The sequence below is a fragment of the Polistes canadensis genome, unplaced genomic scaffold (assembly GCF_001313835.1).
Source record: "Polistes canadensis isolate GaletaPanama2010 unplaced genomic scaffold, ASM131383v1 scaffold_113, whole genome shotgun sequence".
Classification (NCBI taxonomy): domain Eukaryota; kingdom Metazoa; phylum Arthropoda; class Insecta; order Hymenoptera; family Vespidae; genus Polistes; species Polistes canadensis.
Window position 1 is genome coordinate 339,752 of NW_014569660.1, and position 14,800 is coordinate 354,551.

Sequence of the window (14,800 nt, forward strand, 5' to 3'; positions counted from 1 at the left end):
CTACGAAAAATCATATGTAATTGATTCAAATAATTGTCGACTCTAACGGTCTCTACTGCGCATGCGCTTGTAAATTAAATGGCGTCGTCCTGTAGCCCATGTTAAAACGTTAAAGAACGTATATTATTTTTATATATAAAATCAATTATATACTAATTTTTAATTCAGAATTATGTAATTATTTTTTATATGCATACAAGAAAAAAAATCTATTTGTAAGTTAAACAAATTAAATTTTAATTAATTACAAAAAAATTAGAGAAACGTAGTCTTCGGTGTAACCTCAAACGACTCGTGTTGATTTCATACGATAAAAATACTTTCTACAATAATTAATAATAAATAATAATAATAATAATAATAATAATAATCGAAATAAACGAAACGAAAAGATCAAGGATCGAATTTATCATTCGCGAAAGTGCAGAATAAATTCTCCTAGCGTAGAATCTTTACAGTCTCTCGTGGGAGAGAAACGATTCGTTCGCGTGTAACGGTGCACCTCCAAGCGGCATATGTTTTCGCACTTTCTCGCGATCATCATCATCATCATCATCATCATTATTATTAACATTAACATTAACATTAACATTAACATTAACATCATCCCGGTTATCGTTCTTTTCCTCGGGAGTGATCAAAATCACAAAGCAAGTAAAATTTCCTAAAAAGAAATTCTCTTAACACAAAGATGACACCACGCGCGCACACATACATACAATGCGATGAAAATTTAATAAAAATTTCGGCATATTTGATACATCAAATTCTCTTTAACAACGTTGCGAAAAAAGAAACAAAACACAAGAGAGAGAGAGAGAGAGAGACTACCAAAGCTTGTCATATTTCGCTGATGATGCTGTTGCGTAGTGTAACAAAATATCTTCCTAACGTAACGAATCCGATTCTTTTATGGTATCCCTTTAACCTCCCATCAAGGAAATTCTTCAAGACTGAAGAGCAAAAAGAAAAAAAAATGCAAAGGTTAGCTAATTGCAGAAACGTCCAGGAAACCGTTGTTGGGTTTGATAATATACTGCATTCTGTTTTATCAGGAACGAAAGTTGATAATGGAGTTGAAATAATAGTGTCACGTCTGGCATACTAAGCAGAAAAATGAATCCCTTCCTAACGCAACTGATTTTTTGTTCTTCTTTTATCTTTTTTCTAATATTATTATCATTATATATATATATGTTATTATTATTATTATAACGTCACGAGAAGTAAGATAATTATTCATGATTTGACATGTGTTGCGTGTTTAATCGTCAAATATAATTCAAACTATTTATTAAATACATAAACGTGTACATGTTACACACATAGTTCATTGATATTCCAATTGAAACTTGAAACTGAATATCATTTGTTATTTAATTCACACAAATCAATGTTTTATCATTGAAATGACTTGTCGGTAATAATTGTAACGTTGGTTAAGAAGAACTGAACGAGTTCTAAGAAAATGTTGGGAATTGAAATACTGGACTTGTTTCTTAGTCCCGAGTTGACGTATAAATAGGATAACCGGTGGATGCTCCGAGTGAGAAAGATAGACACCCAAGACGATGGAAGATCTTGGCAAACAGCCAGACGAAGCGCGAGATAAATAATTTATCACCATCGTGTAAACTCAAAGAACCCGGCCAGCTGGTTTCGTCCACGTTTGCTTTAACCAATCCTGCTGCTAGTAGCCATTGTCAGAAATCTTATACACTTTTTCTATTTGTATTCTCTACGTACGTATATTTAATAACTGAAACCTGTATGTGTTTGTGTGTGTTATATACGAAATTGAAAGTTCATCATATTTTTGTTTCCACAATTAAAAAAGTAATAATAAATTTCAATCGGATTGACAAATAACACGCGCGTTTTCTTACAACGTGGTAATGAAATTCATGGTCAGTCAAATCTCAACTTGGTTCAACGAAGGTCTAACCCTAAATTTGATAAACATCGAATTAATAATCACAGTAAACCACCAAACTATCCAAAACCACAATTAACTCATGTCGCGTTATACCTAAATTATAATTACCCTTTCATTATGGTAAAATTAGCAATTAGTGTGCCACTAATGAATGAGGATCATCATGCCATTATTATTAGTGTGTCTCGCATTTTTGAAACTCTCTGAGTGGGGGGTGTGTTCTTGCAAGACAAAAATACTTCACTTTTTCTTGTAGGGTAATCATAATTCGTGTATCTTTACTGCACAGAAGTTCGCTAGTTAATTTTAATAGATGCCGTATATAACCGGCACCAAGCGTAAAAATATTAAATTAAGTCGAACGAAAAGAAACACATTAATAATAAACTAATTATGCTTAAATAAAAATAACCAAAAAGTAGTTGAATTTATAAGGAAATCACATGTTTTATCAAAAACAAAAACAAAAAAGCTTACTCAATGAGAAAAATATTAAATGTTATAGCAAATGGGGGGGGGGAGGGAAAGGAGAAATTTCGTCAATTGAAATAAATTCGAAAAGATATTTACCATCTTGTACATATATATATATATATACATGTACACGTTTTAAGTGTACGGTCACGCGAAGCTCAAGAGAATCTGGGTTACAGTACGCTCGATAGAAATTGAGGTTTCCACTGGAACTAGTTTAGAAACGCAATTCGATGCACACAGTTCACTCGATGATCCTTTGAACGACCAACCAACCAACCAACCAACCAACCAACCAACCACTTCAATGTTCCTTTCGATCGAACATCATGAAAATGATGATGATGATTATAATGATTATAATAATAACGATGACTATGATGATGACGATGATGATGGGAGTGATCATCATCGTGATCAACGAACCTTTCCCTTTCCATCAGTACAACGAGGCGGGGCGGGGGGCGGGGCACTCCTTCGCAATTTCTTGGACTCAATTCAAAATTTTCTATGGGGTGGTGGTGGTAAACTGGAAGAAAATCTTACCCAATAATTCGTAAAATTTAACGGGAAATTTTCTAACAACGTTCGTTCATCTTTTCTCGTTCGTTGCATTCAACTATTACAATGAAAAAATAAACAAAATGAAAGAAATAAATATAGAAATAAATAAAGAAAGAAAATCTGTTCCTCGAAGCGCACTCTCGCATGGCGTTGTGCTGCCCACGAACGTTATACCTCAATTACTCGACGGTGTATTGATCCGGTGGTTTGCAGCAGTCCCACGCTTTGCACAGAGAGAAAAAGAGAGAGAGAGAGAGAGAGAGAGAGAGTCGCCAGTATAAACGGCCTTCTTCTCTCTCTCTCTTTTATTTTGTTCATTTTTCTTTTTTTTTCTTCAACAACTTCTCCCTCGAGTCAGTCATCCCTTTTTTTTTTTTTTTTTTTTTTTTTCTCTAACATTGAACAAATGCACCCTTTCGAGCCCACTCGTACGTACAACCGTGATGAGAAATTCATGCGAAATTCATTAAAGTAGTCTACCCAGAAAAAAATTTATCTTCCCTCTCTCTCTCTCTCTCTCTCTCTCTCTCTCTCTCTCTCTCTCTCTAGTTCTCTTTAGTTTTTCTTTTTGTGTGTGTGTGTGTTTGTATATTTTTGTTGAGATGAAAAGAGGATAAGGAAAAGACTTAGAAAGAAGAGGAAATAAAATAAAATAAAATAGGAAAGATGAGAGACAAAAATTGATGTATAAACATACACACACACACACACACACACCGAGAGATTTGGTTACGTCACCAACAGGGAAATGCACGGAGTGTCGACCCTGAGACACGTGGAATGGCGGTGGAACGTTTACTCATTTTATATATATATACACACACACACATACACACATATATATATAAACATTACGGGACTGTGGCAATTATCCGGGACTTTCCTTTTGCACCTTGCATCTCTATCTTTCATTCTCCCCACCTTGTTCAACCTCCCCCCTCTCCAATCCTGTTTCTTCCACTAGGTGCGTACAGAAACAGAAGAAGAAAAAGAAGAAGAAGTTTTATGGTTTTTTCAGCTTTAGTCTCTTGCGTGTAGTTGAAAAAATCATAAATAAATAAATGAATAAATTAAAATAGATAATATAAAAAATAAGAAGGAAGAAAAGTGATTGGTTGAAAGAAAGAAAGAAAGAAAAAAAAAAAAGGAAACAACTGACTGTAGAATATATAGTAGAAGGGGTTTTTTTTAAGCCGAGGAATGAAGAGTAGGAGGAAGAAGAAGAATAGAAAGAGTATATTATAGTAGTAGTAATAGTAGTAGTAGTAGTAGTGATACTTGGTGGTAGGGTTTGATGAGGGATGAGGTGGAGGTTAGAAAAGGAAACGGGGTTTAATGAAACTAGTCGAGGTCCGTCAAACCGGTTGAGCTGGTTGTTCCCTCAGTTTGCCACGTCGGAACTCTCCTACTCTCTCTGTTATCTTTCAAAGAGAGGGGAAGAAGAAGAAGAAGAAGAGGATTGGCAAAGAGAGAAAAAGAGATAGAAAGAAGGAGGTAACAGAAACAGGGCTGTCGACCTTTCTCTTCGTTCCGTTCATCCTACTCTAACTTTTCAGCTTGATATTCTCATATACCCAGTTCGTTCTTATACAAAAAATACTCTCACGAAGCTGTTGCTGTTGTTGCATATATCAGAAGTACAGAAATCGTCTGAACTCTTCTATCTTTTCCTATCACTATCATCATCCTACTCACTTTGGTTAGTTTGTTATCCTTCCTTTTGTCACAATTTGTGTGTATGCTTCTTTATATATATATATGTATGTATCTGCTGCTGTGTATATGTCTATGTTTGTGTGTGAAATCCCCTTAACCGAGAGAGAATACACCCACGGCAACGACTGGGACGAGAATTATAGGGAAGGGCTGGGGTGGGGTGGGGTGGGGAGGAGAAGAAACGTAGACTCGATGTATCCGCCCCTGTTTGATAGTCCCGTCGTGATATAAACTCACTGGGGAATCTACCCAACTCCCTAAACCCCTCTCTTTCTGCAAACCAGAACGCTACAGAAAGAGAGAGAGAGAGAGATGTATGATTATTCGATGGAAAGAGATAAAAGTAACAGAGAGGAAGAGAAAGCATTCTCAGAGTTTGTTTCGTCGAGCATGCAATGGTATGCGTAGTCTCCTGCTTGCTTGCTTGCTTGCTTGACTGTCTGTCTGTATATTTGTATGTGTAGTGAATATTCCTCTCTCTCTCTCTCTCTCTCTCTCTCTCACCATTACTGTTTCCTGCGGAATGCGTGGGTGGATATTGGTATATGTACGTTGTACCTTGAGGGTGTGCCATCTCCTGACCCACTCGACGGGATCATCGGCCCTTTTTTATTTCTTCTATTTTGTTTTGTTTTGTTTTTTTTTTAAATCTTTTTTCTCTTCGCATTCCTCTTCGTTCCTTTCTTCCTTCATTCCTGACTTCTTTTTTAATTCAAAACTTTTATTAATACTCGTCATAATCTTGAATTGTATTCCAAACACGCGCGCCTTTACCAATCGAAAAGAATATCAGGTCAGTTTAAAAGTTTTGTGCACATTTGTAGGATGTTTTTTCTAATGTCGATTTTGATAACGACGTTTTTAAAAATCTTGTTGAAGTTAAAGCTAAATTTAACGGTGAGATCAAATCGCAGAAAAAGATCCATTCGACATCTCATGGGGTATAATCTTTCGTCAGTTTAAAAGAGATTAGAAAAGTATCCAAGCTTGGATACACACACACACAAGCTAAATGTTCACAAACTTTTGGATTCATCTGATATTTCGAACACCGAAATTGTTATTACGTATTTAGATAAACGTGTAATTACGTGTTAAGTCTAATACAAGTTTACAGATAATTATTTTAATCTTATTTCTACGATTGATTATTTTATTTGGGTAGGTGGTTAATCATTGTTTAAATCCAATTCGATATAGAGATTATTATACTGTAGAATTACATTTCAATTATTCAAAGTATCGAATATCACGTATGAAATTTGTCAAATTTTCAATTCCCATTCTTAATAACCATTTATTAATTAAACTACAAAGTTGAAACCTAGTCCGAAATATAAACAAATGACTCGACTAGTCACTAGGAGAGGGTTGGTTGATTGGTTCTCAATTTTCTGGGTATCTTGGTATATTATTTTCATCATACTTTATCTCTCAGTACATATCCCTTTTCATATACAAACTTAAACCATCAAATACTCAGTAAATATATATGTGTACGTGTGTAGACGGACATTACAGTTGGTTGGTAGAGAGGACACGTGCATCTACGTGTTTGGCATCTCGTTTAGATTTTCTTTCTCTCTTTTTTCCCCTTCTTCTTCTTCTTCTACTTCTTCTTCTTCTTCTTCCTTTTCTTTTTCTTTCTCTCATTCTGAAATAAGAAAAGATACGACGACATGACTCGGTTGCCGAGTACGGGTATCCGCTATGCGTCGACAACCCACCTAGATGAAAGCACAATGACTCACCAACAGTTCATAAGAGACTCATAGGAGTCACGGAACTCGTCCCTTCGCTACACCTTCGCTTCCGTACGATCGATTTCGAAGATAGTTTACTCCTTTGACTATAGATAACTACTACTCCAACTACTACTACTACATAAGTACTTTGTTCATTCAATAACTTCCAGTTGAATTATGTATCGTCTGATGAAATAATGGAATAGTTGAATAGACTCCTCAACACATTATCCAAAGGTTACTGTTTAACTTCCTAAAACACTTCATTCAAAAAACACAGAGACACACACAACAGTGACAAATCTGATGATTCTAACAAAAATCTGATCAACAATTGAACAATTATCAAAACTAATAGTTGCATCAAACAATATAAAACTTAACAAACCCTTAACGCAACCCTAACTATTACAGTGATCTCATTTACGCATAATTAACTTAAAGGAATCAATAGATAGAAATGAAATCAGTGATAAAGAAATGGATAAAGTTCATGAAACACCCGTCGTCTTATTCGTGAAACAACAAAAAAACATCTCAAAAGGTTTCTTTCTTTCCTTTCCTTTTCTCCCATCCTTCTTATCTTTCTTATTTCTTTTTATCTTATTCTAAAGTCACGGTACTGCTTGCCTGGTCCAGAATGAGACAAAACAAACCAAAAAGAAAAAATAAAGGAGACCTTCCGGCGTCGGGACGCGACATTAAAGTGCTTCACAAGTTTCTCTTCTCTTTCCTATTTGGCTCCCACGTTGTTTCTTCTTTCCTTTTCCAAGCCAAGAATAACATTTTATTTCTCTCTCTCTCTTACTCTCTTACTCTCTTATTTTCTTTCTCTTAGAAACTCCTACTAGTGAAACGGTACTCATAAACAGTGGCCACTGAGCGAGGGTCAATTGACGATGACGTCACTGTCGCAACACAATCAAATCTAATGAGACGAAGTAACTTTGAACCAGTGGATCGTAGCACGTGACCATTTCCTGACACTTTACAACACTGTTCTTTTTATTTTTTTATTTTATTTTATTTTTCTTCCTCCTTTTATTGTTAAACCCCATTCCCTTTTTCTCTCTTCTTTCAATTACTTGAATTTCACGTAAAATCCTTTATACGAAATGATATCAAGAAAAAATTGTAACATTAATAGGATTCCTAATACTTATATATTACCTTTGTGATACTTCAAAGATCAATTATTATCATCATCTTTTGTAATATTCTTATCGTTGAAACGATACACAGATCCCCTTTACCAAATTACTCGTAGACTCTTCGAATTACATTGAAGCTCGAAATGTAATCGAGATGATATACTCGAGAATTCCTGTTTGGGTGCACGTTTATTGTATCAAGGTCATTGAAAGATGATACTGTTTTATCGAGATACCTTCAGAGATTTTTTCTTTTGTTTTTAATCAATCTTTTTACCTTACGCATTGTGACGATGTTAAAATTCAGAATGAAATGTTGTAAATAATTTGTAACAGTTAGATAATTATCGATGACCTTGGATGAAGGTTTTTCTTCGAAAATCTATACTACCCGAGAACGATTTCAAATGAAAAAAAAAAAATTACATTTGCCAACAGGATCTGCATAAATATTATAAAAGTATTTTAATCGAGTAAATAATATTAGGAACATAATAATAATAATAATGTGTCTTCCGTATAACATTCGAACCCTATAATTGACGCAAACCAGTTGGTTCTTAACTAACCGTGAAATAATTGACCATATTTACAAATGAAATCTATTATTGAAATAAATTAGACTAGTAATTGTATTTAGAATCCGGTTATATCATTAGAATGAACAATTCCGTAAGAAATATTTGTCGTAAGAACAATTTATAACTCACGGGAATGTAATACCAATCTGTTTTAGTACTTTTACTTTCAACAGTTTGACGATGACGACGTTTCGTTTCGTTTCGTTTCATTTCTCCGAAGTTTGTGTGTGTGTACATATATATGCGTGTATATATGTCTCTCTTGCGAAATATGATTTGCCTTTGAAAGCCTTGAACCCAAGAATTGAGGATACAACACAAAGTGTATAATATGCTGTGGTATGATGGTGTTATGGTGCCCATTAAATCACGTTTCTCCATTGAGTAAATCCGCGGGTTAAAGGGGGTTAACGGCTTTCGCTTGGTTGTCACTTCGAACACTGGTTTCGTTCCTTCTCTTTCTTTCTCAGCTCGAACACGTTGTAAGAATATTAAAAAAAAAAAAGAAAGAAAGAGAGAAAAAAAAAGACGACTAACAAAGCAACCAAGCAAGTAAACCAACCAACCAAGCAACCAGCCAAGAAAGTAAGAAAGAAAGAAATAAAATAGTGGACACGTTTCTGCGGAGGTGTAAGAGGGGGGACTAAGAGGGGGGGGGTCAGGGAAGAAATAGGTGTCTCCATTGTTTCTGAATTATTTATTAGCCGTAGGCCCGTAACCGTCCGCGAGTCGTCCGCAGTCTGGATCGCAACGATTGAATGGTCAGTGACCGGATGTGACGTGCCTCTTGTGCACAGAAACAAGATGGCCGGCTACGATAATTACTCGCGTGTTTACGACCGATAAAGCTTGAATGCCAGCTCGTCGAAACAGCTTACACCTAGGGTTCCCTTTTCTCTCTCGGTTATTACGCTTGCCTTCCCCCTTTACCCCAGACCCCGCCCCCGCTACCTTTCATCCTACTACCTCTGCGTTGTCCCTTTTCAACCATAGCAACGCATGCATTCTCGTTTGTCTTCTCGTAATAGGTATTTTTATCGCAATTTAAAACGTTAAGCGACGACCTATCCTCCTCTCCTTTCCACCCCTACCCCTCCTCATCACTCGCTCATTATGATAAAAACGTCACTGATAAAGACAAGGACGTATGATAAAGTTCCTTTTTCGGTCAATCCAATTCAAAGGGCACATAACAATATATTTTATACACACCGAGTATGTTATATAACTGTTTTTCTTCTTCTTTTGTTTGTTTTTTGTTTTAAGGTTATACTAATAAAAAAATAAAAATGGAGGAGTATATGAATTCGTTAAGATGGCGCGCGCATCGATTAAAATATTACGACGTCCCTGAAGTTGGCGTCGGTATTTTACGAATGCGCGGGACAATCCAACGGATTTCAATCTTAACGACACTAAGTTAGTCGATTAAAAAATTTCTTTTACATCTAAAATGAACAATCCATATTCTGATATTTCTATTATACTCTTATAACGCGTATTTTATATGAATACGAATAAAAATTATTTATGTATTATTTTTTTTGAGGTTATATAATTATTATTTGTTCTTTTTTTTGTTTTATTTTGTTCCGCCCCCCCCCCTCCTGAGAATAAAAAAGGAAAAATGTAATAGAGAAGAAATTAGATCTCGTAGAAGGGAATGGAATTCGTCATATGTCGACCATACGTGATCCCCTTGGCTTCTTTTTATTTTTTTCTTTCCTCCATCTTCTTCTCGTTCATTTTTTTTTATGTTGTGGCGAGGGGGGTCCGTACGACCTCGTAACATCTCTTCTCGAGGCGGGAGTTTAAGTGAGTGACTGAGAGGAATAGGCGGAACCAAGAAAAAGATGATCTTTGTCTTTCTCTCTCTCTCTCTCTCTCTCTCTCTCTCTTTCTCTCTCTCTCGTACATCAGACAGTTCAGTTCAGCTACGGTGGCCTGCTCTCAGACGTCTGAACACAGCTGCGCACGCCTTCTATTGTATCTTTACGATATTGCTCCAAGCTCTTCAGCAAGGTCTGCTCTCCCCCCTCCCCCTCCTCTCCTTCTTCTTCTTTTTCCTCCTCCTCTTCCTCCTTGTTTCGTATTCCTTGTTCTTCCCTTTTATGGAAAGGTTCACTCACATTCGTCTTTTTTTATTTCCTTTTAATCCCATACCGCTAATGTTTGAAAATAGTTTTGGGTGAAACTTTTGCCATTGAAATGCTCGAATAGTTAACAGATTTTAGATACCCAACACCTGTCCCTCCCCCCCCCCCCCGATTTCTATCCTAATTCGTAATGGGTTGGTTTTTTGTTGGAAGTAATTTATTAACCTGGCCACAATATTTTTTGATCCTATTCTTTTTATGGGAAAATTGCCCATTAGTGTCACCCATTATTTTTCCAAATGCATTTCCGATGTTACCCAATTGTTGTGTTATTTATTTATGTTACAAAAATGTTCAATAGTTCATAGGATTTATATGAAACCCTATCAATTGTTCTTTTCTGTCCAGTTTATATACCGAATTTTGTATCGGATAAATAAAAAAAAGCGAACAGTTTGAAAATGACGTTGAGAAAAATTGATTGGCCTAAATGAAATTCTTTTATCCAACGAACCTAATTTAATTTTTTTTCTCATTTCGTCATTTCTCAGGTCGATTAATTTTATTTCCATGCTTATATTTTAAGTCACATTTGTAATTCCACTCAATACGAAATGATTCGAATGAATGCGTCCTCCCCTTCTACCCCTCACCAATCCACAAAAATATTTGTCGTTGTTTTTCATGTTTTTTTTCCGTTTGTTTTCCTCTTAAGAAAACAAATTTCGGTATTTGAACATGACCGGGGAGGGATGGGAAGACTTTAGTCGAACTTTTTTGATATTCTTAGAGAATGCATAAAAAGAAAAAAAAAAAATATTATATTCCCATGCGTTGAGTAAAGAATTGTTGGAAAAATACCATGCCAGAATTGAATTGGAGTTGGCAAAGGCGCGTGTTACGACGTTTCCTTTTTAAGAATTCGAACAAGTTTTCAAGCTTCGTCAGTCAGTTCGATGAAACTTCCGTCAAAATCGGACGACAGTAGTTTTACGAGTAAATTAGGCACACTCTAACTCCTATCCTGATCTGTCTGTGTATCTGTGTGTGTGTGTGTGAGTTACTCTTGGCATGAGGCCTGGTGCTACTGTTACTGTTGGTGCTGCTGCTTCTGTCTTTACCGAAGAGATGAAGAAAGAAAAGAAAAGAAAAAAAAGAAAGACCCGGGAGGAAAGAAGAAGAAAATGATTTTTTGTAGAAAAAGAAAATGTCTGGCTAGCGTCCAAAAAGACTTTTGTTTTTTTTTTTTTTATTATTATTTCAACCACCCTCGCCGAGAGTGGTTCAACCTCGTCCCGAATCTGCTCGAGTAATCGCCATTTTTCTTAACTCGTACGTCAACCACGTGACTTCTTCTTCTTCTTCTTCTTCTTCCATCTAACTGTCCTCCATTTTTATTTTCTTCTTCTTCTTCTTTTATTTTATTTTTATTTTTTCCTTTCCCCCACTTTCTAACAATTTCTCTTTCATATTTCTTTCGACCGTCGTATTTTCGTTGGTAATTTTAAAATAAAGAGATGAACACTTATCAACGAAACGAAACGAAACCGAAAACGAAACCGAAAACGTGGGAGACCGTTGGACTCTTTTTCCCTATCTCCGTTGAAGTTTTCGAAGAAGAAGGAAAAAGAAAATGAAAGAAGATGCGAGAAAGAATAAGAGATAGATAGATAGATAGAGATAAAGTAAGAGTGAGAGGAGGCCATCAAGCAGAAATAGACTGACTCTAAAATAAGCATGGAAGACGAGACGCCATGCCAAAAGAGACACCGCATTTCGTGTGTCCATGAACAGTGTCTTTTGCGTTAGCCAACTCGTCGTCGTCGTCGTTCATTCACTCGACGATTTTAGATTCTCGTTATCGTATCTCTACCACTATCAAAACCTGACAGACTCTGGTTCACCGCAAGAGATGCCACATTTTATCTAACATAATAAATATATATATATATATATATAGATTTTTTTATCCTATTTAACGTGGTAACAAACCGACCCCAATTAATCTTTGATAGATTAAAAAAACATGATCATCCATTTATCGTATATAAATTCTTCTTTCATTACTTGTGACCACATCATTCATTTAATGTAATATACAATTTCCCCCACTCCCCTTTCTTTCTTTCTTTTTTTTTATTTCTTTTTTTGGGGAGGGGGTTTTTTTCCTGTTCATTCATGATAATTGACATTTTTCGAGATGTTAGTTTAAACAATGTGACAAACGATGTTTCGTGGTTTTATACTATTGTTTATAAAACAATATTATAATGTTAATTAGATGATGCAAGAATTAGAATAAGAATATGATGAATTCCGTTAATGCTTTAACAAATTTCTGGCAAGTTATCAAACATTTTGCATCGTGATCATCTGGCATTGTTTCTCGTGATTGAATATATACAATGGCTTTCTTATTAGCCAAATTCTGATCAACTATTTTGTTTTAATGACTACGTTCGATTCATCTATTCAACGACAGTATACACATTCGTATTAATAGTACGATAGTTTTGTAACAGCTCAACCAAAAATTCTATTCCATTGGAATCCCAGTTACACAATAGGTGGACCCCAACGGGAAACCTTATTTTGACGAATATCCTCGTTTGGTATCGATCGATTAGGTTCATTTCTCATGGACACTGTGATCGTTTTCGTTTAACATTGTCATAAACGATCCTATTTGTCATACCCCCGTGACCCCCGTCCCCGTACCCCCTCCCTGTCGGGGATTACGATTCGTTTCAAAATATGAGAATCATTTGGATTAGTTGTTTTCAATCGAATTTAAATTGTTCAACAATTGAATGATCAATTTTATCAAAGTAATCATCAATGATATGTTGTATTTTCAAAAAGTATTATATAATTAAATGAAATCATAGAGATATTGATAAACTAAAATCTAATTTCTCTCGTTTGTATTCGACAAAACGATAAATACGATGAACAGTTAAACTTCAAAGGAAGCAACATCATCATCACCATTTGGTAGTTAATGAGAGAGTAGGTGGGGGAGGGTAGTTTGAACGGGTGACCAATTTAAAGTGAACTAACGCAAGGTAACCAGGAAACATTTGGGAAAGTGGAATCGATAGTTTGATCGAAGTTTACCATCATCCCATTCCATTCCATCCACCCATTTTCGAGAGTAGATTCGATAAACGACGCGAAGCTGTATGCGCGAGAATTCCATTCCCCCTCCCACCCCCTTGTTCAACTCTCTTCTTATTCTTATTCTTCTTCTTCTTCTTCTTCTTACCACCGAATACACTTAATTCATTACCGTAATTGTCAAAGCACCATAGCCTCAATGCAGAAACCATCTCCGTTCGTCTAAACCACTATGGGTTTGGGGACGTGTTACGTTACTGAACACACACATACAGTATTTGGAAACTTTACCCATAGAGAAACTTCGATTGATGAAAATGTTCTTCCATTTTACCTATGACGACCACTTTATTTCATATTTTAACATCCTAATTATATATAGGATATGTTAACAGAACACCTAATTAAATATTTCCAATTAGAAAACTGAAATTACATGTTAAAGTTAGTCTAACGTTAAACTATAATTATAATAATAATAACAATAACAACAATTCTAATAATTATAATATTATATAACGATAATTGAATGAAATATTATTTCAAGGTCGTGTTAGAATGACCTGTAACACGTTGATCGATAATATCAATTTACAATTACTACATTTAAATCTGAAAAAGAATTCAATTAAAAATCAAAAATATCAAACAAATAAATAAAAGTATGTGACATACACACACAGAGAGAAAGAGAGAGAGAAAGAGAATATGATTGTCTAGTTTGACGAGACAACGTTTCATTCGATCGGGTTAAATGCAAGGCAAACAACGCCAGCCAAGGCATTCGTGTAAGAATGCGGAATGAGCTGCAATGGCGCCGTTCAATTAGATAGGACGCTACGCATGCGAAACGGGTTGAGGAGAGAAGAGGATGACTGTCTGTGCCTGTTTGTGTATGTAAAAGTGAGAGAGAGAGAGAGAACAAAACAGAACAGAACAGAACAGAACAGAACAGAATAGAACAGTACAGAACAGTACTGAACTGAACTGAACTGAACAGGACGACAAAGCACACATATCCTAGGAAACAGTTGGTTGGTCGTTGCGGATAGCATCGAAGTTGTAAGCGCAGTCGCGTGTGGACGTTCATCGTCCTCGTAGTCCTCGTAGTCCTCGTCCTCGTCCTCATCGTACATCGAAAGCCTGCACGAATGTATCCAGCAACTCATACATAAGCTCAAACACTTATACGCATACCTTTAAACAGTGGAGGTATACACGGACACGTATACAATGTAACTAACAAACGCACGCATGTACATACGCACGCACGCGCAAATACTCGGTGTATCCTCATCGGATAAACGCACCCCACGTATGCAACGGCGTTGCCCGTTGGAGTGTTTCTCCCCCTCCGGGTAATAACAGTAAATCCTGAGCAATAAATCCCTCTCCTCTCAGTCTCCCTATTTCCTTCTCT

The 14,800-nt window shown here is 36.0% G+C and overlaps 1 protein-coding gene across 1 annotated transcript in view; it reads left to right on the forward strand.

Moving 5' to 3' along the window:
• LOC106787735 (calponin homology domain-containing protein DDB_G0272472-like) overlaps positions 1-14,800 on the forward strand; it is an 86,604-nt gene that overhangs the window by 68,684 nt on the left and 3,120 nt on the right. The gene's annotated exons all lie outside the window — the stretch shown is intronic.